Below are 25,777 nucleotides of genomic sequence, written 5' to 3'. Positions count from 1 at the left end.
TTAGGTTGCTGGAGCAGTGAGAATCTTCCTGCACCTTACCCGTACTGTATGCGTCAATTACAGGAAACCGGAAAGGGTGGAGCTTAAATAGATTTCCTGGCTAGGCTTCACCCAAGCTGCCCGGGACTCAGACTAATGTACTTCTGGGTCCCATGGCCCTGCACCTCCAAGACATATTAGCTTTTGTAGTGTGAATGGTCACAACACAGGTTCCCATGCCCCACACCGCTAAAAGCTGATAGATTTTCACTTCTCTCAGAAAAACATGATGTCCCTATGATTTTCTGCTTTCATTGGGAAACAAAAGTAGTGTCTCGTTCTGTAATTTTTTGTTCTGCACAAAGTTGAATATCCCACCGTGCGATCTTCCACTCTCTTATGAATGATCAAATGTACCACATGACTTTCTTTTCTCTCCGGAAAGATAATCAAGGACCACTCCACTCTCTACTCTAATTCTCAGGAAGAAAGTGGAAGAACAATTGACAGACCTGAAAGTGCGGATGCCATAGAATGGCTGAGCCGGCCCACCCCATTGGTATTCCAGATAGTGGTCGCTCCTAAACTGAAGCAACTGGGAAAGGTCCGGATATGCATAGACATGAGGATTCCCAGCAGGTCGATTCAACGTGCACAGTGCCTGACACTGGATGACCTCCAATGAGCAGCCATCTTCTCCCCCGTTGAGATCAGCTTCGGATGCCACCAGATACTGTTACATCCAGAGCCTCTCCCATTATGACTTTTCCACTCATTTAGGCGTAGTTTTGGGGTGCCTTCTGCAGCATAGATTTTACCAAATACGATTAGAGGTGATCTAACAAGACTAGAAGGGGTCATCAATGTAAGTAATGATGTTCTTATATATTCCAAATTGGAAAAGTAACATCTAGTAAGAGTTGCAGTGGTGTTTCAACGACATAGATAGCAAGGACTCGCCTGGTATGGAAAGATTTGCCATTTCTCACAACAGAAGCTTCATATTTCAAGACAGGTGAGTCTGCTGATCCCCAGAAGATTAAAGCTATCAGAAATGGTGTGTCACGCAAGATGCCATCAGACGTCCATAGCTTCCTTAGTATGATACATTTCAGTGGGAGATTCATCCCTATCTTGGCCACCATCACCGAACCTCTGAGAAATCTGATTAAGAAAGACTACGATTGGGAGTGGAATCAACACACCAAAAGGGCATTTGAATATGCAAACCTCACTCTGGAGGAAGGTACGACGATGGCCTTCTTCAATCCCAAGAGAGTGTCTGAAATATTGGTTGATTACAGCCCAGTTGGTTAGGAGCAGTGTTGGTACAGGATGATACTGGAGGCCTGAGACATCGCAACACATTTGCTAGCAAAGTCTTGAACCCGATGGAACAAAGATACTCACAAATAGAAAGGGAAGCACTTCCAGTGCTATGGGGATGCAGACATTTCCACCTGTATGTATTTGGCCATTTCGTCACAGTATTTATTGATCACAAGCCTTTGATACCCATTCTACAAGTCTCAGCTATGCGACCCACCACTAAGGCTGGAGCAATGAAGCAACAACTGCAAGACTAGGTAGTCCCTCTGCAAAGGAGTGTGGGGGCCGGGAACCCAACAGATTATCTATCCCGTCACCCAGGGGCTACAAGAACACTCCCAGGAGACATTGAACGTGATGCTGAAGCCTTAGTCAACATGGTAACCAGAATGGAAAATCCTAAATCAATGTTGTTGACTGACATCGCTGAAAGCACAGCACAACACACTGCCATGTAGCAAATTGCAGAGCAACTGAGAGGTGGACAATGGCGTTCAATTCTAACAGATCATGCACATTACACATGAGACACACAGAAGTTTATGAAAGGACTATGGTTAGTCCATGCAGAATTTATCAGTAGGATCACATGGTGTTATTCTTAGAGGAACTTGAATAGTTGCTCCACCTGTACTAATACCAAGGGTGGTGCATATTGCTCACACATGACACCAGGGGCAAATAAGCCAGAGGCCTGACTGCAGGAGGAGCCTCGAGTTAGGAAAGAAGGCTGCAGGTAGTGTCAGGCAGCCTGCACAGCTATGCGTCCACCACTCATCGAATCAGCAGTCCCAAGCCACGTGCTGAGCATGGATTTTGGGACCATAAATCCAAACAGACATTTTGTGGTGCTGCTGGATGAGCTCTTCAGATATCCTGAGGTAAGATGCATCCCTTCAACATCTGCAAAAAGGGTTTTACCAATACTGGAAGAACTATCTGCTCTGCACGGCCTTCCACAGACGTTGAGACAAAATGGCAGATAAGAAATATCCTGCACTCTTTTGTGCGGATGATTTGGTTATTCTCTCCATCATACCCCAAGGCTTGAAACAAACATTGAATGTCTTCCTTTCATAATGTAAAGAGTTGTCCTTGGAGTAATGGTTTTCAAACCGAGGTCTGGAAAAACTAGTGCCCTGACTATGGAGGAGAACGGTGTCCCTCTGCGGCCGGTTGAGTTTTTAACTGCCTGGGAGTTCGGAGTCAAGAGACGGGGGGCGGGGGGCTGGAACTCAGAGGTGGAAAAGTCTGGAATAACTCTGGGGAAATATAGTGAGGCTATTAGAGCTTTTCATATAAGGCATGAGAGGGGAACAGTGTCCGCAGCCCTTAATCTTCATAAAAGGCAGGCCCTTCCCGCAGTCCTTTATGGTTCGGAAATATGGGGGCATGGTGCATCGGTGAAACTGGACCTTTGTGAACGTAGGTCCTTGAAGAAATTGCTTATACTTCCTCAAAGTGCTCCATTGGCTTGGTATATTTAGAACTCAACGTTAACCCAGTGTCGTCCCAGTTGGCCCGCAATCCTGCTTTGTACTGGTTAAAATTATGGCAGAACGAGGGGCTGGAGAGTCATCAGGATGCTTTGTCGTTTTTGATGGCCTCAGAGGGAGGTAAAAGCTTGGGCTGGGTTCTCCATGTTAAGAACACTTTGTATGCCCTTTAAGCGGGCGAACTCTGGGGAAATCCTACTGCCTGTTCACAACGGTCTGTTAGAGACTTGAAAAAATATGTTAAAGACAGATGAAGAGCCCACTTCGTAACGAAAGCCCAGACCATTAACACTGGGAGAGAATACATTGAATTGGCCTTGGAACTGGGATTTCTGAGGTATTTAGATCTAATTAACCCAGCGTATGAAAGATCTCTGCACTTACGGATGAGGCTGGGAGTACTCCCGGTACCCTCCTTCACAAAATCATGGAAGGATACGGAGGGAGGGGAGAGGGGATGTTCCATGTGTGGGGCGGGTTGTGAAACCCAGATACACTTTCTATTGATCTGTCCTAGTACAATGGCCCTGAGAAAACTGTACTTGAGGCCAGTTTTGAGGGCTGTGGGAGTCTGCTCTGTAGCAGAAACTGTGCGGTTTCTCAGACAACCTGCATCACTGTGTGTTGTCTTCAGAACTGCGCGATATCTGCATAGGGCCTGGCTGCAAAGAAAGAAGGCTTTGAAATAGATGCTGAAGTTGAGTGTTTTCATTTTTTGTACTCAGGTATTGTAACACATTTCATAATGAAGCCGCCAAGGCTTGATAGCACGATTACCAGAATGTGGTATGAGGCTGTGAACAGTGCTCTCCTCTGTAATGCTGTCTTACTGTTTTAACATCATACAGTTTTTTATTACTGGTTTTTGAGAATCAAAATGTGGAATTTCTTTTAGAGAATTTTATGTGCGATGTAAATTTGTAACTTGACGTTTTTATAAACGAATACAAGTTTTCAAGCAAAGATGATGCAAATTAACAACCGGTATCCATTTGAAAGTAAAGACTTCAACGAATTCATGAAGTTCTACGAGGTCCAACATCACTGCATCTCCCTTGCTGGTCAGGAGTAAATGGCAAATTGGGAGGTAGAGTGCTTCATGCGGACCCTTAATAAGGCGCTCTGCGTTGCCCATGACAAGAAGAAATTCCATGGAAGCAGCATTCATTACGCTCCTGATAATATATAGAGCATCGCCCTACACAACCACAGGGGTGGCACCTGCGGAGGCACTGCCCAACAGAAATATCAGGTCCTTGGTACCAGGACACGGATCCCAACAGAAACCGCGTCGACCAGGTATAAACAAGCTGCTGAGAATGGAAAGGAATCCGCGAGAAGGTGGCCGCTACCTTTCAGCATGCAGGTGTGCGATAAGACCTTTATATGCAACAGAAGCCCTCTACACAAGCTGTGCCCACCCCATGATCCAATACCGTGGACAATCGCCCAGAAAAAAGGGTTGATAGTCACAGCAACAAGGGATGGTGAAGAAGTCACCTGAACCTGTAGTTTGTTCCGGTGACTGGCTCACTAGGACACGGAGGAGAGAAGGATGGACAGCGAAACTGAAATGGCTACATCGCTGGAAAATCAGCTGGACATCACAGACAGTCAGAGGATGGGAATGGTGTCATGATGGGTGGCGATGACGCATCATCTGTTCTCAATGACAATGAGGAAGTACCTGTGACGCGGTAACTACGAGAGATAACAGTACGGTACCTACCAGGTTTCCAGGCCACTTAACAGAGACGTGATACTGTAACCAAGGGCGAATGCATTGTCAACGATGCTTAGGCAACAGGTAGAACTCTGAGTAGTAAGCTATAGTTGTGACGGTTAATGCTTGTTATTATACCAATGTACATCATCTCAGTGTGGTTAGCCTCACGTGGCCTCCCTCCTGCACTGCAGTACCGGCGTACACACCATCTTCATATGCATACTGTGGTAACACCGCGGTCTCTTTAAGAGAGTGGCCTGGATTGTGGATGTTCGTGTCTCTTCTTTCCCTGGTGGAATCAATACGTGAAGTGCCTGAAAGGTCAGGTAAGGAGTTGCTCTCTTTCCAGTGAAAGGTTGGCCAGCAGGGAATGTCCGGGGAGAAAAGTCAGTGGATGTCACGCGGCGACTTACTGCGCCACAGCACTCCGGAACATTTTAGGGTACGGACCTATTAGCCAACGTGCCCCATTCCTCCCCGCAGCCACGTCGGTCTGTCAGCCTCTGTTTCCTGTCCCTCGAAGTTGTTTGGAAAGAGCTGTTTAAGCAGAATCTTTAAGGCCGGGCGATACGTCATCACAGACGCTCATCCTTCACCGAAGATTCAGGCTGTGCGTGCGCCATGTGTCACCGTCTTAAATTCTTTGCATCAATTATCTCGATTGCTGTGCTTGGTCTGACTCAGGTGTGGAAACACGAGGGTTGATGACAGAGACTCCACTAAGAACGGAAAGGTTCCGCCAAACTCCGTTTTTATAAATCATTTCCTTGGCTTTTAATTTTATATATATTTAAACATGAATAAACCAATAGATATGAATGGAGCGCAGGAGAGAAGGCTTTAAGAGACATCAGAAAGCAGGTCATCGAAGGAACTGCTGACAAAAGGGACATTCCCAAGCAAGCGGGTGCTACGGGAGAGCAGGTAGGGTTGGGGTGCGTCAGCCGCCCGTCAATCAATAGTTGGCCCCTAGACTTTTGAAATGGACACAAACCTCAAGTTTCCAAAGGTTTCAGCAGCCATGAGCTAGTAGAAACGGCGCCACCCTGTCAATGAGCGGCAGGTGTGTTGCGGAAGGTTCACAGTCAACCAATCCATGGCTCCGGACTCTATCATAGGCAGATAAAGGATTTGGGGCATGGTGGACTGGGCCTCCACCCGCAGCCTGGGCATTATCCGTTCACACCACTGTGAACGCTGCTGCGCTCAGACGCACTTATGCAATATTACATGGGCAGGGGGGATATTACCGGGCCAGGTAATGCCCCGTGGCCATAGTTACAGGTCCGAAGCGGGGGCCTTAACAAAGCCCCAGGACATTACCAGGCCCGGTAATGCACCCCCTGCCCATGTAACATTGCTATTAGTACCCCGGCACGATGTACCAGGGTACTAATAGTTTGTAAATTGTGAGACCGCAACTTTAAAAAAAGAAAACATGATGTCAGCCATGGATCGGGAGGAAGGGCTATACGTAGTCTCTTCTCCCTTTCCATGGAGGCTTTGCTGATGCTGCTTCTGCGCCTGGAACACTACTGCTCCTCCTGGCGCAGCCAATGGACAAGTAGCAAGAAATTAAGTGTGGAGGGAGTGGCTTATTGGATTGAAAAGGGAGATGGGGTGGGGGATAGGACATGGGGGTGTGGGAAAGTAGGGCAGAGCACTTACCTGGAAAACCCGGCGAGGATCGATGGCGGCTCCCCGCTGTGAGGTAGCTGCGGAGGCTGCCACACCCCCCTCACTAGGTACTAATACCACAAAAAAGACTTCTGGAAATGGTCCTGGAAATGCAATGTATTTAGCGAGGTTGGGGGATTGTTCTCACCCTCACCCCATAAACATTTCCCCCTCAAAAGACGAGTCATGAACACCTCTATAACAGCCCACCAGAGGAGCATTTCCTATAATGTATAAAAGGTGCACACCTTTTCTGTTATGCGGATGACACTCGGCTCTCTTTCAGGCTCCCCTCAGCCTCCCCTCCTCTCTCGCTCATTCCTAACTGTCTATCCATGATTCAGGATTGGTGCGCCTCCCACAAGCTCTGCCTTAATGCCAGTAAGACTTAGATCCTTCTCATTGGGGCACCCGCTCCCGCTGTCCATCTCTCACTCTCGCCACCCTCATTGGGCCCTCTGCCTTCCTGTGAGGCAAACAACCTTGGTGTCATCTGCGACTCCGATCTCTCCTTCTCTCCTCACATCACAGATCTTTCCAAGAAGGCCCACTACCAGCTGCACCTCCTCAGAGGTATTCTTCCTTTTCTCACTTTCCCTCAGAAGCTCACAGTCTCCAGAGCCCTGGTTGTCTCAAGGCTAGTCTACTGCAACAGCCTCTTTCTCAATCTGCCTTCTTCTACTTTCCGCCCTCTGCAACTAATCCAGAACAGGACTGCAAGACTTGTCCTTGGCCTCAAGCCCTATTTCTCCAGCCCTGAAATCTCTCCACTGGCTCCCGGTGGCTGCAAGGATCAAGTTCAAGACCCTCTGCATCATCCACAAGGCTTTCTAGGGCCTGGGCGCTCACTCCATCCAACTCTCTCTGCCACAATACCTTCCTTCTCGAGCCCTTCGCTCAGCCACCTCTAACTCTCTGAGGGTCAGAAGCTTCACCAGGCAGAGAGTGGGAGTAGATATCTCCCCTCTGCATGTGACTCCCTCTGGAATGGCCTCCCTGCCCCTCTCAAACTTGATCCAGACCAGTTGAAGTTCCGAAAGCAGCTCATGACCTTCCTTTTTGCCTCTGCTTTCTCTTTCTCTCTTCCCTGCTGACCTAACCTGTCTGCTGCGCTGACTGGTGGCCTGGCTCCCCTCAGAGTCTCACTGGGTACCAAGCTCCTACACGGCCAGTCACCCCTGCACTGTCTGTGGGTGTACCGTGCACTTAGGGGCTGTTAATGTACCCCTACAGTCCCCTGCCTCTCTGCACTTGCCCAGAGCCGTGCTTCCCAGGGGGCGCTTACGCCGAGCATTCTGCCCCATTTGCACTTCCCCTTTCCCTCTGCCTGGCACTTCCCCTTCGCCCCCTGCACTTGGCATTATCACACTTGCATGATCTGAATGACACAAGGCCTCGTACTATCGTTGTTTTGTCCTCCCTCTGCCCCCCTCCCTTGTCTTGTCGCACCTAGAAACACTTGATACAGGCGTGTTATAAATCACTTATCATATCATATCATACCTAAAAAGCTGTATTTCAACAGCGCCTGCAGTGAATAATCCTAACGAGGAATTTCACAGACATCGGGCTCAGATGTTCATGTTGTCTTGTGGGCAAGTATCTCACTCCTGGCTTGGGTTCGAGGGACCAGTTCTGGCACTGTTTCAAACAGTGCCAACGCCACAAACTCTGCGGGTATAGAGGGGCCTGAGATTTTCCCTGGTCAGGATATACATTTTCTGCAGGATCCTGGATGTGGAAAAATCTGTCCCAATTACAGCACTGCTTGTACTGCCTTGTCTGGCATGTCTGTGTCACCGGGAAGTGGATTTATGTTCTCTTTCAAACGCTTTATTCTGAACCAGACAGCAGTGAGAACAGGTCATAGTGGCCATAAACATAACTTATACATGTATGGTTTATATAGTGCTTCTTACCCAGTTCTTTGCAGCACTGGTCCTAATGTCAGCCATTTTAATTTGGTGCACATTTTCTCAACCCCAGAAAAAAAATGTTATCTGATTCTCAGGGACTCGAGCATGTTATCTGCAGTGTTAGATGTTAGCAGCCAGCACCTAACTGAGTGAGCTGCCTGTCCTGCAGGCTGCAATTGAACATGAGCGCATGGATAACTAGTGTTAACACCTATGTGTGCAGGAGGGAGGTGTCACAGAACACTTCACACTCTCTCTTTGTTGAGCTGTTGTGTGAATGGGATTGTTAAGTCTCTGTTGGGGGAGCCCTTGGCTTGAGAGGGAATGGCAGAGGGTGGTGATCACATGCCGGGGGCAGCCCTGAACCAGCAGGAGGCCAGCCTTGCCATCTGTAATGTTGCTGGCTCAGTGGGCAAGCACCCAGTCTGTAGAATGGCCAGTCCTCCCATGGGTGGGTTGTATAAGAGAGCGTGTGCGGATAACCCCAGGAATTAAGTGGTCCTGGGTAATGTCACAGGGAGGTAGGGGGCCATCTGAGTAATAGCACAGGCAGGCAACATTTTTTTTTCTCACAGGCAGGTAGGACAGGATTTTGGTAAAATGGCAGGCAGGCATGAGAGGTTTCGGGTAATATCGCAGGCAGTTAGAAAGATAATGTGCTGATATTGCAAGAAGGTTGAAAGGGGGAGGGGGTAATATTGCATACATTAGAAGGGGCGAGGGGATTTCCTCTAACAGGTAGAGAGCGATTTGGGGAATTCTGGGACAGGCACGCAGGAGAAGCTTTGGTGCATTTTACATACATTCTGCACCCCTAGGTTTTCTGTTGTTAGTATTAATCATTATCACATGGCGCCACGCACATAGGTTCACACGTGCAATGTTGACAGCGCCTTCATTCCAATAGGGACTCAACAGTCGCTGTGACCAGTACACAACGCCTACCCCATGAGTGTCCCTGAAGAACATGTATGAGATGCTAGCTGAAGGTCTTTGATTGGCGTGACAAGGTCAACACCCTGACCTTGTTAAGTGGGGGTGGGAGTCCCTCTCAGCCTGGGGTGGGGGGTCTGCCAGGGAGGAATCCAGAGCCAGACCTGTCCCAGAGGGGGCGGTGGCAGTTGAGAGGGCCCACATTCCTGTCCCCTCCCCATGTGCCAGTCTCTTCACGTGCAGTACCTATTTGCAGCATCCCATGCTTAGGAACACACATGCTGGCCATGCTTTCTCTTTTCATACCAGAGAAACAACAAATCCAGGAGAAGCGCACCAAAGAGACATAGAACTATCAGTGCCCCATGAAAAGCCTCCCGACCCCTCCGCCATGCAGAAAGAGAGCCAGTGCCAAGATAACCAGAGACTCTGCGCACACAGCATGCATGTGTCCAGCCAGAGCTGTATAAAGAGAAACACCAGCCATGGCTGCTAGGAACACTGCATACCGCAATCCAGCCCCTAGACAACTGCGGACAAAAGACCAAATCCCACCCAAACACATTAGTCTCACCCTAGGGCTGGGTAGACCAGAACCCTCTGACACAAACTTGAGTTGCATTGCCATTGTTGTTCGGCAGCAGGCCCGCGTGGAGAAAGGTGGCTGGGCGTAATACACTATATGAGAACCTTGTTGTACTGAACACTTCACGGGTGGGGGAGGCAGGGCCAGATTGGCTAGGAACAGCAAACCAACTGGAAAACGTGCAGGGGGATCCAAAACCAGGAAACGCGAAGGCATGGGTTGTTCAGGTGAGGTCAGAGTAGGACGAGGTGGCAGACCAAAGGACGAGCAGGAGAAAGAACGGTGGAGTGGAATGTGGAGGTAATTTTCGGAGTAGATGAGGCATTGGTTAATGAGTTGCAGTGGTACTGTCTACTGAGTGTGCGTGAACGAGTGTCATGTGGTTTAGGAGAGGGAGCGTATGAAGTCATAGTGATGTTTTTGTGTGAGTGAAAGGAGGGTGTTTGAGTAGAAGTTGAGGTAGAGGAGGGAGTAGTAGTGTGCATGGGAAGTAGTAATGTGGAGGAGAGAGTAGTAGTGTCGAGGATGTAGTGGTCCTGCGGAGAAGGGAGCAGTAGGAGGAGGGAGTAGTAGTAATACAATTGATGGGTGGAGGTGAGGCTTAGAAGGAGTGGAAGACAAGAGAGCAACAGAGGAGTACAAATGAAGTGGAATAAGAGGCAGTGTCTGAAAGGCACAATCCACTACACCTTTTTAGCAAGCTAAGCACTAGGTAGTGTAGGGTCACTCTAGGAAGTTCCTGAGGGAGGATAGATGGATGAACATTCTGTCTTTAAGTCATCACCACAAGTATAAGTTAGAACCTAGACATTAGGGTCAATATGCTGTACATGCCTACCCGGGTAATAGGGCTGCTTGGGAAAGGAAGCCTTGGTTCTTTATAGGGGAGAGAGAGAAAGAGAGAGAGGGAGAGAGAGAGGGGGAGAGCACGAGAGCAGACATATAGGAGAGAGAGAGGGCGAGAGAGAGAGAGAGAGACACACACACACACACACACACACTTGGGTCATGAGCTGTTCATGGTCCAGGGTATCCCTGCCTTCCATAGCGACAGAGGCTTTTCATAGTCAACGGAGCCCCACTCTTTTCATAATCTCTGTCCTAGGATATACAGTCCTTTGGTGTTGCTATTTGTAAGAGTCAATTCTAGTCTTGGGTGTTCATGTTTGATAGGGTTGTTTGTGGACCTTTGGTTTACCTATTTGTGAGAGTGGTTAGTGGTCCTCAGGTGTTCTATTTGTTAGGGTTGTTTATGGTTGTTAGCTCCTAATGTCTGAGTTTTCTTCTAGTGTTTCTTTGTTGATATCTGCTAGGGTTTATTGTGCTCTCTGGACCTTCTGCTTTCTTATGCTTTTTATGGTTGGTGGGTGCTCAGATATTGTATGGTATTTTCCCCAAAAATGTGCCCATTATGGTTTCTAAATGAACCATAACTTACCCAGTGTCATCACAAAACAACCATAGCTCGACCAACGCCAGGCCCCAGAAACCCCTAAAGCACCTGATGTGCCCCCTTGCATGGTCTGTAGATGTCTAGTGTCTAGTTTGACTGGGTCAGGGTCTTTGGCCATGGCCACGGTGTCCCCTACAGTGGCCAATGGACACCATTTCCCCATGTACCAATGCTCTGTACCCTCCCAAGCAGTAGGCCCAGTAGACACATTAAACCCAATGGTGGCTTAAGTGCCACCAGGTCCTCAGTCTACCATTCTGGTCGGAGAGTCATGTCCCCAGTCTGAGAGTCAGATGTTATCCTGCAGACCTATAAGTTGTCCATGGGCTTCTAGTGGCTGCGGACCCTCCTGGTGGCCCACGGGCAACCACAACCAAGCATCCTTTACATAAATGACTGGATATTGTACCTCGTGGGCTCCCTCCCCCTTCCTCTCACTGGGCTCTGAAGAAGAATGTATTTACTTTGGGAGGACTACTCCCATAAAAGATAATATCACAAACAATAATACTAATACATTGTGCAAACAGTACAATGACAATTGTAGATACTTAAATGCAAATAAATTACACCAGCTGGATATAAAACCAATGTTATGCTAACAGTACTTCATTTTAAAACTCTTTACACTTTCTGCACACTAATTCTCAAGTCCAACGCACGCTCAATAAAAATATAAATATCGTGTGCATATTTCGCACTAGGAAGTGATAAAATGTGATTAAAAGCAACCAGCAAATTTCTCGTCCCCCAGCTCTTTAACATTGGAAGCAGGTGTTGGCGTCTTAATTCTGCATTAACCGGGCACATTAGTAAGAAGTGTTGTAGGTCATTGCAGTTGTGCCAACCACAAAGACATCTCATTTCCCCCTTGGCACTATCATCTAATCTGACAGCAGTGCCTTTAGTGAATAACCAATAAGTTCTTAAACAAAGCAGGATCACCCTTTCCCTTTGGTTATTAAAACAGAATCTAGCTCGGGGATCTAGCAATAACCTATTGCTAAGGTAAGCTTCCGCACTCGTTTTTCCCCCTCTAAATCTTCTCTATTTCTTTGAGGGCAAAAAAGGCCTTTGTCAGTTGTCTATGCTCTTCCTTGTTCCTACCCATTTTAAGTTCAAAGTACTCCACCACCCCAAAGATTTAAATGTTGTTTTTACATAATGTAGCCACGTGGAGGCATAATGAGCATCTGAAGCCATCATGTCATCTATTAACCTTCTGCTTAAAGTTGAACGTCGGTTCCCCCATATTCATAAACCAATGAACTAGAGGTTGCAGATGTATGAGGTCCAAGATATACATCGGGCTACATTCTTGATGCAGCAGGTAGCCTGGAAACCCCTGGTATACTCCCCACTATTGCTCTAAAGAATCGATTCTCTTCTTTTATATAAATCAGGGCATTGGTGTCCCCAGACACTTCTGCCGTAAATTGCCACTGGGATAGACTTCGATCTGTAAATACGTATTACATGATCCATTGGGCGACCCCCTTTATACCCATATCTTATTATTGAGCCATTTATCTGTGTCCATTTGCTCGCTTACATTTTAATGTGTGTGCTCCACTTTAGGTTTTTCATTATGTTGACACCCAAGTAGCTGAAGGAATGTACCCATTCCACGCTGTTACCTTCTACCATTATTGGTTTGCTTATTCTCTTTGTTGTGCCTATATCCATAGCCTTTGATTTCTTTATGTTTACTTATGAGTCCCTCTGTTTCATAGAGTCATTGAAACCCATCAGCAGCGTTTGCAAGGCATTTGTAGCTCTTGCAATGGGAACAGCGTCATCCACATACATTAGTGTGTTATCATTGACTGATTTAGGAACATTGCTGGTCAGATTAATCAATGTAGAAGAGAGGGAGTTTATAAATGCATTTAAAAAGTAGTGGGGCTAACAGACAGCCTTGCCGTACTCCCCGGGACAAGGAAATTAGATCTGTTAACGTGCCCATCCCATCAAGATGGACTCTTATTTATAAGCCACTATACATTTCAATCAAGATTTCAAGCATCGATGATGGCATTGCAAGAGCCCATACGGTTTCCCCGAATTGTAAACGATTTGCGCAATCAAATGTGGTTGTTAAATCCATGAAAGATGAATACATTGTGGTCCCAAATCCATGAACATACTTATCCAGGATTAAACTAAGATTGAAGATTTGATCAGAGGTTCCCAGAACTTTACGAAAGCCATATTGAATATCTGAGAGGATAGACTTAACGTTGGCCCATTTCATTATTTTACAATATAGCACCCAGCCAAATCATTTGACCAAGGTGTCAACTAGGGAAATTGGGCGGTAGCATGCAGGGTCTTCAAAAATACCTTTTTTAAAGTTTGGCACAATAGTTCTTGTTTCCAACTAGTCGGGATAATCCTTTGAGACAGAAAAATGTCAAAAATTACTGTAAAACTTGGAGCCAAATCATACATTCATGTTTAAAATAATCAATGGGGACCATCTCTGGGCCTATTGCCTTATCATGTCACATCATCTTGTATCCCTTCTCTAGCTCTAGAGTGGATACTATTAAAGGATCATTAATTCTTTGGCTGATTGGTTTTATAGTGTGTGAGGCTGGGGATCTGCAAACCCACAGACATCGGGAGCAAATTGAGTCATTATATACATTTGAAAAATGTTCAACCCATTTGGCCACTGACATTTCTGCCTCTCTACCAGGAAGTGGGTTTATGCTGTCACTTAAACCGGAGGCTATTACGTTCAGTAAAGTTCAGAATCACCCGAGGCTGCCGCCTGCTCCACGGACAGCCAATTCTCTTGCCCATATGTATTTCCCTCTCTCTTATTGCATTTTTGTATGCTTGCCTGGCTCCGGCAATTTCTACACTGCTTCTGTTTGCTCGTTTTAGGGTTAGAAGAAGTAAATATTTGGCATTTTTGCGGTTAACATCAAACCATACATATGCCTGTTTTAAGCTTTGGCCCATACCGCGTCCGTCCGAATGCATCGCTAACTGTCTTCATTATGTTTTCCCATGCAACTAATTTCCCCTCTACCTCTCTGATACCGCTCAAGCATTTTTCAATGCTAAGCAAAGTATCATGGATAAGTGTAGATACTATCTTATTTGGATCCCAATCTTGAACCAACGTTTTATGCCACCTATAAAATAATCGATAATAGAGCAGGACTTGGAATTATTCAAAGTAAAATTCCCTGGGGTTCCTGATTTAAATCTGCCATTTGTGGAACCCAGACCCAGCTCACAGAGACTAGTACTAGTTTACACCCTCTTTTATCTCCATTAGGGTCCAATAAAACCGGGGAGGGCATTTGAAACGCGATATGTTCCTCTTCCCCCGCTGACACTCTCTCCCCTCAATACATTATAAAAATGAACTAATTGCCATTTTGAACAATTTTCCCTACAATATCCACTATTAGCAATGTATTTGATGCAAAAAAATGGTGTGACTGTTCTACATTTCAGATGTTTTTAAATATAAATAACCAGGCCACCACATTTCCTACCCCTCAACTCAGGATAGCATTAATATAATAGTGTGAATAGTTCTTAAGCTCAGGTGGGTTAGTAGACCAAGTTTCCTGGATCAAGAGAATATCAAATTGAGATTAAAAGGATTCCAAGTCTGCGTCTTTCATTCTACTTTCTAGACCTGCAACGTTTGAGGAGACAATTTTTAGTGTAATATACACCCCATATCTGCGCTAGGGGTCAAGAGGCTGTGCATGGGATATACAGCCACACACACTCTCCTGCCCCCTTGCTGAGATCAGAAGTGGCTGAGATGGTTGCTGAAAGATCTCTTGCAGGTCCCCTTGATTTTAAACCATCATATTAGTTAGACCCGGTAGGTTAGATGAGCATCCAATGTGTGGGCCATTTTGATCCTTAGCTGTTGGTTCCTGTGGGATATTTACTGTTACCGGAGCCAGCCATGCATCATGAAGGTGGCACATACTGTGCTTTGAGTCTTGAGCATCACTACAATTTATGAAGCAAGATCGGATATACAGATTGGATAACCCAAACCTTATGTTGCAACATGCGCAGTGCATGCAATCAGCCAAAATGCGGCTGACAGTAAAGATCTTAAAAGTTATGTCTGAGATCAGTGCTGGTCATTGGGCCGGCTCTCAGCGGATCCGAGATCTGGCACCAGATGTGTAGCCGGATCTCGGGATCTGGCTAGAGTCAGCCACCCAAGCCCATGAACCACGCTGTAAAAAAGAAAAAGAAAAAAAAAACGCCCGCGACGGCTGCGTTGCCATTTACCGCCAGCTTTGGCACTGATGTGTAATGCACAATGCTCGCTACATGTACAATTGAAAGGAATCAGTTGTACATGTAGCGAGCATTGTGCATTACACCAAAGCCCGCGGTAAACGGCAATGCTGCGGTCGCAGGCGTTTTTTTTTTCTTTTTCTTTTTTTGGCACTACAAAATGAGCCAGGGTTCATCAAGGGGACGTGCGTAACTGCAGGGGTCCTGCTGGCCCGTTAGGCCACGTTTCCCCGAGGAGCCCCGGCTCAATGGGCCACTGGCACCCCTGCCAGACATCCTTTTCTAGTGATCAACACCCTCTTCCCATAGGGGATAGAGTGTTGATCTCTGCATTTATTTTCTATAGGCTTGCCTGGCAGGGGACAGGGCCTGGCCTATTCAGCCTTAGTGGTGGTGCTGCCCCTTGCCAGATGGGTAGGGGGAGCGTCACCATTAAGGCTGAAAGGCTGAGGCCACTGGAAGCTGAGGCCGGTTTCCTGAAGACTGAAACTCCCACGAGTTTCAGTCTTCAGGAAAACAGCCTCAGCTTCCAGAGGCCTCACGTTTTCTCCATAATGGTGCCGCCGGCCCACGGGTATCTCCTGCTTAAAGGGATGCCTCGCAGGTGCAGAGCCACCTTTATGGCTGAAAGGCATTTTTTTCTGGAGCACACGAACGAGAGCTTCAGGCTTCAGAAAAAAATCCTTTTCATGTAGTGGCCAGGGCTGGCAGGGGAGATTAATGGGCCCCGCCTCAAAACGAAATTTCGGAGCCTGTCCGGGCTGAGCCCTGGCAGGCCCCGGCCCACTTAAAGCCCCGGTCGGTGGTAAAAGGCAATGTTGCCGTGGTGGGCGCTTTTTTTTCTTTCTTTTTTAAAGTTTTTGTCTGATCGGATGGCCACTACCAACCCCGCCCCCTCTAGACCACATCCCCTCTGCCCCCCCGCCCAACTTCTCCCCCACCCTGGCACTTGCGGGATCCCCCACTACATTTTTTCCATTTCCACCACTGTCTGAGACTCCTAGGATATCCCCCAGAGCCTTGACTAATGACAGTTTATAGGAATTCTTGTTGCCATATTTCACGCCCTTAAAGCAGCAAATGGCGTTACAATCACGCCGCCCTGCCAGAACGGCCGCGTCTGCCTGCGTCGCCTTAATAACTTTATTTGCTTCTTGAATGGCTTTAGTGTTTGATTGTACTATATTCTTTCCTCTTGTCGCATCACTTGAATAACTAGTTGAGGCTTGCGAGGTTGCTGGAAAGTTAGTTCTTGAGCTAGGCTCGTTTTCCCCGTTCCCTGTTATATGGACGGCATTCGCTATAGAGTGATGTCCTTCCGGTTGACACTGTCATTGATGGCGGCATCCTGGTGCATGGTTTGATTGAAGTGGTCCTATGACTTAATCCTTCCCCTCGCCAGCACCCAGGTCATCAAAAGCCGCGGTTAATACTTCCTGCGCCCCGCTGTTAGTTCGGGTATTCGCGACTGGTCGTATTTTGGGAATTGATAAGAAACTCCTTTCCGTTTGACTCTCCATATCCGTTCCCTGTGTCATTGCTTACGCAGGGGGTGCAATGGGCGTAACCACTCATGTCAACTCTTCAGGCTCAGTGAGTTTAGTACAAGCACCGCCTGTAGTGGCACCATCACAGGGTGGGCCCGCACTATAACCATGGGGCTAAGGCAGGGCTCCTAGGCTAAAGAAGACACATTTATTTAATTGAAGGATGTATTTATTATGCCCTCAGGTGACCAGGTCGAAATGTGAATTTTATAGGCTATCTGCATTGCGCTGCTTTGCAAATAATACATTTAGAATTGCCCATCTAAATGGTATAATTTCACCGACGGTGTAAGGATGAAAGGAAGATTACTAAACCAGAATGTTAACATATGTATACGGACTCAACAAAGCTGATATATGTGAGGCTAGCCCCACCGAATGAATCCTCTTTCTCTTCTGCCACACCAGTATCAGAATGCAATAGGATGTGAGCCTAAAAGCCAAGAACGGTTGATTATTTAAAACCTGAAATGATACAACTGGAGCTGCTGACCATTGAGTTATGCTAGGTTTAAGGCTTAGACACACCAATGAAGAACTTGTGCGATAAGGTCACATGCCTGTAGTCATTTTTGGACGTTCATGCATAACATTTGGAGTTCAGTAAAACCTTTAAAGACCACTTTTGCACCTCGACGAAGCAAACATGCCCGCTGATCAGAGGACTAAGCAGGCAATAATAAACAGTGCAATGTTCCTCCACTTTTCAGCCATTGTCCCTTACGTTTATTTTTCTCACCAGTGGGGGCATCACTGGATGGTAGGCAAAGTTAGCCTTGGCTGGTCCCCTATTTGGATTTGAACCTGTATCCTGCGGGGCATACTCTCATGGCAAATCTAGCTGCACTGTACTGCAGACGTTGGTGTGCTGGTGTTCATTGCAATTGCCTGCTTAGGATATAAAGCCCATTCCCGAACCAGCGTCAGGTACCCGCAGTGATCAGAGTTTGAGTTTAGCATTTAAACCTGATTAACGTTAGACTGCTCTGGGCACAGTGGGCTTCCGTAATAAAGAGGGGGGCATCTCCTTTCAGAGGAAGGACCGGTGGGTGGGTGATTAGAAATGGAAGGGTGCATAAGGATGCGACATGCAATGAGTAAGGGTGGTCGTTTAAGAGACATGTTTTTCAATGTGTATTTCTCTGCCTTGATAGTACTTTTGTAAAGCAGAGTGTTGGGAGGTGGCATGAACGTGAGTCAGGGCACAAGTTAGGGTCTTTGTATTGGGGGAGAGAGAGCACTGAGGGAGGGTATCAGATTGAGGGTGAGGGCGTGAGGAACAGGGGAGGGGCAGTGGACTGAGAAAGGAGCAGGTCCGAGGGGAACATAGTCCCACTACTTGTTTTTGCACACTTCGATGCTGACTCTCATCAGCTGTCAGTAGTGCGCTCAACACAAATGGGGAAATGAGGGTGGCCTTGGCCTTTATGCAACGCCGTGTGTACGACACTGGCCAGCCCCATCTTTACACATTTCTGTGCATGGCGCGTGTCCGTGCCTGTCCGGGCTGAGAAGGGTCCCTGCCTCTACACCCTACAAACGAACTATGAAGCAGCCTCCAGATGCCAGGACCCACATGAACTTGAGCCTCTGCAGCTCCATGCTCTCTGCTGATCGACAAGTGAGTGAAGGCTGAAGTCGCCATTGCATCCTCCTTTAACAATCTCTGAACCTGAACCAAACAGTGCCTTTCTGACTCTGCCTTCCTTGACTCACCGAATCTACCTCTTTTTGCATTGCATTTTGTACCCTTGTTTGATTCTCAAATTTAGGTGTGTGCGTTTAAGCATCCTGCCCACTACTTTTTGCATTGCATTTTGTGCCCCTTTGCAACTACCAGGCCGCCTGATGAATTGGGCTAGGATTGTGCAGTGCAGCCACCCCTTCCTTCAGCGATAGCACTCACCAGGGCACTCACCATATCTCCTATCTTCTCTAACTGCTACACTATCACCTACCCTTCTTCTCTCATGAGGTCTGGAAGCAAAAGCACAAAAAAGACATCCTGGCCACTAACCCTGGCCTACCCATCGCAGACACCTATGTCAGCGCAACTTCCAGACAGGTCTTCACCAATACAATCTTCTCTGTCGACTCCCCAGACCTCTGAACTCCTCATCTCATCTCTACTCTCTCCCTTTTTCATCCTCTCCCATTAATGGGGGCACCAAGTGGGAAGTCCTCTTGGCGGGCTTCTCACCATTCCACTGTATCATTAATGTCTATCACATTGGCACTATCTTGGTTCAGGGTCCTCAACCCACTTCTCTTTGACCGTCATCTACCATCACTCATTAACTTCCTTCCGTCACCTACCTCTCCCCCAACCACTCTCTCTGTCCCTCCCTCTCCAACTAGGGTACCATGCCCCTGTACTCCTCCTCGGAAAACCTTCAAAGGCAGAGGCCTCCTTCACCTGGCCACACTTAATGCCTGCTCAGCCAACACTCCGCCAACATCTGCCTCCTTCTTGAAGACATTGACCTCGATATTCTCGCTCTTACTGAGACATTGTTCAATTCCAGCTCAGTCACTGCTTTTGACTCCCTTCTCCCTGATGGCTATAAGATAATTTCCAAGCCATGACCTAACCGGGCTGGCGGTGGGGTTGCCTTAACTTTCCCTGAGTGGGTTCCTTCCTCCCTCTTAGCCACCCAGCCTTACTCTTCCTTTGAGAGTCTGGTGCACAAGTTGGATATCTCTCCCTCCTCCTCTCCTACCATTGCCACAATTTACAGGTGCCTCTGGCGCTGCCACCCTGTTCCTCTCTGAATAGGCTGATTTCTGCTCCTCTCTCCTCTGAACCACCTCTAAACTCCTTCACTAGGGCGACTTCAATATCCTTTTGGACTCCTCTATCACGTCATCCACTCTCTTCCTTGACCTCTGCACCTCGCACTCCCTCTCCATTCTCCCTTCTGGTCCAACCCACTCTGCAGGACACACTCTTGATGCCCTAATCTACTCTGAACTTTGACTCCCCCCATTGATCACACCTCGCTCCTATTCCGACCACTGTCTCCTCTCCTCTTACCTGGGCCCCCTCGGTCCTCTGACCGCACCTTCCCAAGCACTGCTAACCTCATTCACAAATATCTGTCCAATGAAACATGTGTCAGTTGCTGCCTTCACATCCACCTACATCCCCCCTCTTTCCCCACCCCAGAATCTACCTCTGACTCTGCTCTCAGCAACCTCCATCTGGCCATTACTAACACTACGGACATTCTTGCCCCAGTCATGAGGATCTGCCTGAAATTTGCCACTAACAGTAATGCTTGGTACAACTCTGAATTTACAGCCCTGAAACGCAAGTGCAGAGCTGCGGAACGGAAGTGGCAAACCTCTGACAAACTGGCCTGCCATCTACTCCAAAGGCTATATAGACTCTCCATCCATGCTAAGAAAAGAGCCCCCATCCCGGCATGCGTACCTGGTGCATTTAACAACACAGCTGAACTCTTTAAAATCTGCAGGGAACTAGCCAATCCTTCCGCAGTCACCTCCCCCCTCTCCCGTATTAGGCCCCCTGCAACGCAGTGGCCACACACTATACCACTACAACTCTGGACATCCTGAGCTCCCTTGCTACCCTCTCCCCCAACCCCTGCCCCACTACCTTGTCTCCTTTGGCCCCCCACCCTCCTTCATCCTCTCCCTCCTCCCTCTCCCCTGTCATACCTGTTTGAAGTCACCAGAGTTAGAACAAGCTGAGAACCAATAAAGCACACCTATTCAATAGATAGTACAATAAGTAAGGGCAATTGTGCTAAGCATAAAGATAATGGGTAAGTGTAATTCGAGGTGCAGGGGAGAAGAACTCAGCCTTGGTATCTAGGCTGGAAAATTAACAAAAAAGACAAAAGGTTTCCTATTTTAGTAAACCCATGTCCCCTGCACACTATCTATGAGGCAAAAATGCCTGTAAGTATAATTCAGTGTAAGAGGCTAGACCTGTTGTGTCTGATGCCACACCGGGAGTCTAGGGCCAGGCATTGCCTCTAAGTTTCAATAGGAGTTTTGTGGTAGTTCTAAAGTGAATTGTTTAAACCTTATTCCGCTAAGGTGTTTAACAGAAGCAACAAAGTTAATGGTTGACAATTCAATTATAGTTCATAACAAATATTTATTTATAAAAATATATGTCCATTCAGCATAATAGGCCCAACGCGTTTCGAGTTTACTTGTACTCTTCATCAGGACCAGATGGCTGGACGAGTCATACTGCAGTTGAGACACTGGTATTCCAGACCCTGCTTACTGGAGGTTACAGCACCCTGCAAATACTCTCTACGTACCTTCCTGGTTGGGTAGGGCAGTCAGTTGAAAGGACTAATCTTGGCCCTGGGGCCCTGGACTGGGTCTCCCAGCACCCAAAGAACTGAGGAAGGGATCCCTGTTAAAAGCAAGGTAACGCTTTTTCACACCTGAGGCATTGAAGTCTTCCAATGCTACCAACCTGCCATGGCTATCGATTCCAGCGTCTTCAGCCCACAAGCTGTTGCTGCCGCCGAACAGCACCTCATCTTCGAAACCTGCCACCACCGTTCCCCGACTCGGCCCCAGCTCTGTGCCAAAGGAGTCCAGACTCCTGTTTCAAAGCCAAAAAGTGTGGTTTGATGCTGTTGAATGCTAAAAAGACAAGAACTAAAGGTATTTGATATGGCACTGCCCCCCTCGTCCAAATTATAGGACCCTAGGGACTTTTAAGCCCCTTCACTACCTTTTTGAAAGACATATAAAAAATGTAGATTTTATTTCGCGCTTCATGCCAGAGACCAGCCTCTAAGCGTGGGACCAGGACTCTAACTTGTGCTTCTCTGCACTGTCTTGCTTCTCAGGTGGAGGAGTTGGAAAGCCTACAATTTAATAGCAAGAGGTTCGGGTTAGGGAAAATACCCTTGCCTAAATGACAAAAAACACTGTTTATTAAGAGATAACACAAACTGAGATAGCCATGGACATCTCAGGATTTCCAAAGCACTCTCAGCTCGTCACAGGCTTGTCAACATGTTATGAACGGTTGTGACATCAGAAATTACAAAACCTAAGGCAAGCTGTGATTGGTTAGTGCTGTAAACTACATATAGTATATATATATGGAATTTGTGCTCTGATTGGCTATACTTTATCTGGTGGCTCCACCTACACCCTCCTTCCTACTAAATGTTGCAAATAAGGAATGATTGGTTAGTACATTATAATTGGTTGGTGCAACAAAGTCTGAACTTTCACGTGCGGCAAGCCGGGATTGGTCAGTGAGGGTCTTCTCAGCCTTGGTACCGTGGAAGTTTACCAGCCCATGAGCAACAATTTAAGGTGATGAGAACAGCCCCAAATGTGCTGTCTGCACCAATATGGTTACCATCCCCGATCCTCTAGGCCATAAGATAGGACATTTAGCTTTCATCCTAATATCATTTTGTATTGTTTGTCCTAGCTGGAGGGGCATAAAGGTCTCTGTCTGACTCAAATTAATATGCTTTGTCCTCCAGTCTCAGATCACGTGTGCAGAGACCACTGACTTGATTTTCCTGCTCAACATTTGCAAGGATTTTTAGCTTATATGGTGTGTCTCTATCCTTCCAGCAACATTTGTTTCTCTCCTAATTTTAAGAAGTCTGTTTCGTGTGTCTGTCCTCGTCTGTGTTTTCTGGTGCAGATACAAAACTCTCCCTCCCTTGACAGCCTTAGACAAAATATGCACACCTGCTGCACAAACAGTCTGGTCTGTGTTTTCCTGCTAAACCAACAAGTCAGGCCTCTCCCTGTGTGTTCAAGCCTTCTCAGTGCTTTCCATTCACTTCAATGTGGGTGCGTCTTCCATTTTTCTTTCTATGGCTACTTATGTTAACTGCGTTCAGCGTCAAGCAAGCTTGATGGCTTATTCTTGTGTGTCTTGCGTTTCAGCACTGCAAAAGAGTACATGTCCTCTATCAAAGTGGGTCAAAAGCATGTTCCTCATGTCTAAGAGTGGTTTAACCTTAGTGTCTTCAATACTTTGTGCAGGGATGCATGTCTTCTTCATCCTAGCGCATCTACGTCTTGGTCTCAGTCGTGAGGTCATCGGCTCTCAGCACCGTCACCGTCAGTCCAATTGCTCCATCGTCTGCAAGTTTATTTCCTCTATGACGTCACCAGTTTAGGGTTTGTATGGTTGTCTGAGTGAACAGAATTTCACACATCTCCGGTACAGTGGTGTTGGGGAGGAGGGGGCCAGGAACAATGTCCACCTTTCATTTCGAGGGCCACATTCATCTGTCCCTCTTCACATCCTCCCAGCCTGACATATCTAATAACTTTGTCATTTTGCTGCTGAAATCTTTTCTTTGCACTGCTTTCTACAAACCCAAAGTGCTCCTTTCATTTAAAGTCTGCCTCCTCTGTGTTTGCCCTTACATAGGTAGTTTGTTGGTGTTTTTCTTAGTTGTGTGCATTTTTGTTCGTTTAATTATAGACCCTATTTGTAAAGATCCGTGGTTAGATATACTTTTATTTTGGTACTACCGTACTGTTGTTGCTTGGGCTGCTTATGTACCAGCTAAAACCCCTCTTGAAGAGTCTTGTCTACCAATACGGCACCAAGGTATGCCTGACAGCATGTGTCTATTTTACCCTGAATTGGGGTCTCTGCTGGTTTAGTGGTGGTCTGGGGCTGAGTAGGCACTTTTCCACTACTCGTCCCTTTACTCCAGCTTTGCAGTAGTCATTGTGTCACATGCAGCATGACAGTTACTACCTTAATGCTAATTGCACTTGCACTGGTGCAAAGTTTCTGTAAAAACCTCTGCCCATGGCTACCAGTCACTGCAGAGAGTGCACATATATAGAGACAAGGTAAGACCTGAGTCGGCAGAACCCTCCTGAGCCAAGTGAATGCTAACCAGCAAGTAGCATGAAGAAGCCAAGATGCTGTCAATGTAAGCCAATTCCCTGGGTTCAGCACCGGCTTCAAAGAGGCGCATGCATTCTGCAGGTCACCCATTCGAATCCTGGCACGACAGATTCATCCTTCCAAGAATTGCATTGAGTTTGTTAATATCCGCTATAAACATCGCCAATAAAAAATATAATTTGTGGTGACTTCATCAGTCAAAAGTAAAGTAGGGTTATCTACTGAGTGGCTCTTAATACAAGAATTCAATTCACCCTAAATCGTCAGACAGGAATCTTCTATGAAATATGCATTCCCTTATGACTCTGAGCAACAGGTTGAAAAGCAAAATGGCCGTCATTGCGCTCCCACCCAAATCCATTTTCCGGCCTTTTAGGATTTCCGGGAGAAGACTAACATTTTGTATCTAGGGTAGTCAAATGTCCTGTATTTTGCGAGGCTTTCCCGGTTTGGATGACTCTGTCCCGTGCTGGAGGGTGTAATTACTGCGTCCTTTAATTTAGCAGAGCTGCTGCCTCTCTTTCACTTGTGCTGTTGGGTTGTGATGGTCATGTTTACAGTTAAAAAAAAGTGACCATCACCTCCCAAGGACAAACCATTAGCATTGCAATTAAGCCGGGTTTTATAGCGTTAACAGCCATTCACCAACTGGGGGCGGGCCAACGAAGAATGAAGCCGTGATGTCACCATCACCTTGTGGACAAATGTCCTGCAAAATTATTTCAGAAAGTAGGCCACTCTAGCCGCCTCTCATACTACTACGCTGCGTGTTTTGGTTTTGAAAGCTCTCCATTGAGTCATTGTCAGCTAAGGACCTGCCTGTTGCAGCTTGTTTTTTGCTGCCTAGAAAAGACAGGCCGGGGCAGATAATCTGGTTTCCTGTTGCTCGTAATTGATAGGAGCTGTGTTGTGAGCTGTCATTGCGCGTGAGGACTGTTGCCAGCCGCGGCGTGCCGAAGAGGATCAGAGTGGGAAAGGAAAGAAATTGGTGGAAATAATCCATTGGGGTAGAATTTCCTGCTCCACAGAGCGACCACTTCCGCTCTTCCAGGTAGGCCGTTATTTTCTATGTTGAAGCGGATACAGCATTGTATTGGTTAATATTCAAATATGACACGTCGTTGTCGCGCTAGGAGCTCGAGCCTCCAGTCACCTTGACCTGCTCGCCTGCCGTACTCTTGTGCACTGCATCACCTTAATTAATGAGCCCCAAACTTACTGAAACGGGCGTCTTTTCACTGTTCAATATAATTGAAAGACGTTTCTCTGGCGCAGCCACATTTAAGGGGACATGGAGTTTAGATTCTGGCGCTGCCCGGACTTTTCGCTTGAAATCTTTGAGCTAAAAATTGGCTGCTGCCAGTGGGCGTGTTTACACCCATAGCAAGAGTGCGCCTCTTGATTTGGAAGGTGGCCTCGGCACTACTCCTAAGAGTTCACTGAGAAGTCCTTTGGCGACCTGATGTCCCTCCACCCAAGGGAATCCCAAATCAAAAACGTTCCCCGCATCTTTTAGGAATGCAGATGAAATTGTAAACGACCCCGTCCCTCCTGGAATACTGAAAGGACTAACATAGGCCCAGTGTTATTCGCTTACTATTCCCAGTTCAGTTTAAAAAGAATGTAACCTTGACAGAGCTGGGCACAGGGAGAAAGTGGGCTCTGCTGCATGACAATTTTTGGGGATTTATCCTCGCGTTATTGATTAAGAAGTCACTTACAGGGTTTGGTACCGGCGGCCCTGCACTGCCCGTGCTTCTTCACCCTCAAGAATTTCCATTGTGCAATGATGCGCCTCACAGCTGCCGCGTTGCGACTGTGCTGGCTAAGGATTTCTGAGCAATGAATATCTTTGGATGACTAAATAGTCATGCTTAAGGTGAGGCTGCTTTCAGATTAGGACTTTGTTCCAGATCTTTTGATTGGAATCGATTGAACTAAAATGACTGT

At 47.0% G+C, this 25,777-nt stretch overlaps 1 protein-coding gene across 9 annotated transcripts in view; it reads left to right on the top strand.

The window, feature by feature from the left end:
• Nucleotides 1–25,777, top strand: part of SEMA4A (semaphorin 4A) — a 733,849-nt gene that overhangs the window by 432,685 nt on the left and 275,387 nt on the right. The window contains exon 1 of one of the 9 annotated variants that reach the window (XM_069607126.1): nucleotides 24,755–24,878. The exons of the other annotated variants lie outside the window; for them this stretch is intronic. The gene's annotated coding sequence lies outside the window, so the exon portion shown is untranslated. Of the gene's footprint in view, nucleotides 1–24,754; nucleotides 24,879–25,777 lie in introns of those variants that run through there. 9 annotated transcript variants of the gene reach the window in all.

This window comes from Ambystoma mexicanum, chromosome 1p, assembly GCF_040938575.1.
Source record: "Ambystoma mexicanum isolate Mex_15411 chromosome 1p, UKY_AmexF1_1, whole genome shotgun sequence".
Lineage (NCBI taxonomy): Eukaryota > Metazoa > Chordata > Amphibia > Caudata > Ambystomatidae > Ambystoma > Ambystoma mexicanum.
Note: the sequence above shows the minus strand (reverse complement) of the source record. Positions and strands in the feature narration are given on the sequence as shown.